At 34.8% G+C, this 3,363-nt stretch overlaps 1 long non-coding RNA gene across 1 annotated transcript; it reads right to left on the reverse strand.

The window, feature by feature from the left end:
• Positions 1-56: 56 nt before the first annotated feature.
• On the reverse strand, positions 57-2,643 carry LOC106476105. The gene is made up of 2 exons (XR_001291868.2): positions 2,439-2,643; positions 57-332 (listed from the first exon to the last, which is right to left on the reverse strand). It is a non-coding gene; the product is annotated as an uncharacterized LOC106476105 (long non-coding RNA).
• Between the last annotated feature and the right edge of the window lie 720 nt (positions 2,644-3,363).

Below are 3,363 nucleotides of genomic sequence, written 5' to 3' on the forward strand. Positions count from 1 at the left end.
GTTATGAAAGGTGGAAGACGTCAATCCTCTTGAGGTTTCTATGTCTTCATTAGTCGGTCTGACATGTAATGTTAGTGTTATGAAAGGTGGAAGACGTCAATCCTCTTGAGGTTTCTATGTCTTCATTAGTCGGTCTGACATGTAATGTTAGTGTTATGAAAGGTGGAAGACGTCAATCTTCTTGAAGTTTCAGTAAAATAGCAACTCCACACGTGACACTAAAGCAGAATGAAACTCATATAATCCCAACACCAGGTCAGTGTTTCAGCTCGTTAGTTATCCTCATAAGTTGACAGTTCCTCGCTCTTTTTGGCCACTTTCATGATGATGTTCTAGAAAAAAGTGGGAGAAACATTAGCAGATGAAAACTTCGAGGCTATACATAACTTAAAAAGTTCTATATTAGAAACTGGTAAATACATATTATTCACAACCTTTCCTGGCTCGCTAACTAAATTCATTGAGGTGGCAGATGAAATTATGTTGCATGAGAAAAAACATAAAATAAATAAATAATAAACAAAAACGAATTTATGTAATAACATTTGAAAATGTGATAGAATACAACCATCATAAAGATTATTTATTTCTATATTTGAACCTGGTATTACTAGAATATCTCTACAGAGCAAATACATGTTTTGTACAAAAACAAAGGTTGCTTTCATATACATATATAATACATCAACTAGCATCTTCCTTTAATTAAGACACTAGAAGTGGTAACAAAACCCCTCTTCCTTGAAATAAGACACTAGAAGTGGTAACAAAACTCTCTTCCTTGAAATAAGACACTAGAAGTGGTAACAAAACTCTTCTTCTTTGAATTAAGACACTAGAAATGGTAACAAAATTATTCTTCTTTGAAGTAAGACGCTAGAAGTGGTAACAAAACTCTTCTTCTTTGAATTAAGACACTAGAGGTGGTAACAAAACTCTTCATCTTTGAATTAAGACACTAGAGGTGGTAACAAAACTCTTCTTCTTTGAATTAAAGAAGAAGAGTTTTGTTACCATTTCTAGTGTCTTCTAGTGTCTTAATTCAAAGAAGAAGAGTTTTGTTACCATTTCTAGTGTCTTAATTCAGTATTATTATTATTACCACTTCTAGTGTCTTAATTCAAAGATGAAGAGTTTTGTTACCACTTCTATGTCTTAATTCAAAGAAGAAGAGTTTTTGTTACCACTTCTTGGGAAGATATTGAGAGAGAGAGAATGGGAAGATATTGAGAGGGAGAGAATAGGAAGATATTGAGATAGAAAGAATGGGAAGATGCTGAGAGAGAAAGAATAGGAAGATATTGAGAGAGAAAGAATAGGAAGATAGTGAGAGAGAGAGAATGGGAAGATAGTTGAGAGAGAAAGAATGGGAAGATGCTGAGAGAGAAAGAATGGGAAGATATTGAGAGAGAAAGAATGGGAAGATGCTGAGATAGAAAGAATGGGAAGATAGTGAGAGAGAGAGAATGGGAAGATGCTGAGAGAGAAAGAATGGGAAGATATTGATAGAGAAAGAATGGGAAGATAGTGAGAGAGAGAGAATGGGAAGATATTAAGAGAGAGAGAGAATGGGAAGATGCTAAGAGAGAAAGAATGGGAAGATATTGAAAGAGAAAGTATTGGAAGATATTGAGAGAGAAAGAATGGGAAGATATTGAGATAGAAAGAATAAAAAGATGCTGAGAGAGAACGCCTGGGATGATATTGAGAGGATAGGTACGTAAATATGGATACATTGAAGAGTGTGCCTAAGTAGATGAAAATACATGTCTTTCTTTGGTAGGACGTTATTGACAAGGTTACTTGCAAACATAGGGCGCGCTATGTACTCTTAACTCTCTGAAAGATACACATGATCTAATCCGTTTTTCAGAAACCACCTCTTGTCTACTGACGCTCTGAGCCATTCTTGGATGTTATTATTTGTTACATCTCCATTCACAACCAGTTTTCTTGGATGTTATTATTTGCTACATCTCCATTAACAACCAGTTTTCTTGGATGTTATTATTTGTTACATCTCCATTCACAACCAGTTTTCTTGAATGTTATTATTTGCTACATCTCCATTAACAACCAGTTTTCTTGGATGTTATTATTTGTTACATCTCCATTCACAACCAGTTTTTGAAGCTCATTTTGAACGTGTTTTTCATATATTTTTTGTTTACCTTTTGAGTTGTTAATGTTTTAGTCCCTGTTCTCTTGCATTTACTTAGTCCCTCCTAAAGCCTGAATTTAGATTAGCACTTTAAGGCAAGTTTTACGGAGCTTCTTAGTGTTCAAACAGAAAGCTAACCGTTGTATGCTTTATATGTCTATATTTTTATCTTAATGGAAAACAAGCAACATAACTTTACCAGTTTTTATGTTGTCTGGTGCATTACGCTACTTAATGATATTCCGATATATTTACGCTAGACAACTTAGCTCTTTACCGGAAAATACGGTGTTCTCTCTCCATATTTGCTCCAAAATGTCACTTTACTGATGCTCTGGTGACCTGATCTTTCGTCAAACATTCGGCAGCTGTCAAAAGGAGGACAATACAAATGCAGACTGACGGCCGTTTCCAAATGACTTCTGTTCTCAACTCGGTGAAGACCTAACGAATCTAAATAGAAAGAAAAATATATATACTTACAATTGATTCAGCAATGTTTGAACTCTGCAGGTACTCATATTTAAACATTATAACTAATACTAACTCTGACTACAGTAACTGTGAGAGTAGGTTACTATGTTTAACAACCATAATTAGTACTAACTCTGACTACAATAACTGTGAGAGAAGGTTAACGATGTTTAACAACCATAATTAGTACTAACTCTGACTACAGTAACTGTGAGAGTAGGTTAATGATGTTTAAGAACCATAACTAGTACTAAGTCTGACTACAGTAACTGAGAGAGTAGGTTAACGATGTTTAACAACCATAACTAGTACTAACTCTGACTACAGTAACTTTCAGAGTAGGTTAACGATCTTTAACAACCATAACTGGTACTAACTCTGACTACAATAACTGTGAGAGAAGGTTAACGATGTTTAACAACCATAATTAGTACTAGCTCTGACTACAGTAACTGTGAGAGTAGGTTAACGATGTTTAACAACCATAACTAGTACTAACTCTGACTACAGTAACTGTGAGAGTAGGTTAACGATCTTTAACAACCATAACTAGTACTAACTCTGACTACAGTAACTGTGAGAGTAGGTTAACGATCTTTAACAACCATAACTAGTACTAACTCTGACTACAGTAACTGTGAGAGTAGGTTAACGATGTTTAACAACCATAACTAGTACTAACTCTGACTACAGTAACTGTGAGAGTAGGTTAACGATGTTTAACAACC

This window comes from Limulus polyphemus, unplaced genomic scaffold, assembly GCF_000517525.1.
Source record: "Limulus polyphemus unplaced genomic scaffold, Limulus_polyphemus-2.1.2 Scaffold9810, whole genome shotgun sequence".
NCBI lineage: Eukaryota > Metazoa > Arthropoda > Merostomata > Xiphosura > Limulidae > Limulus > Limulus polyphemus.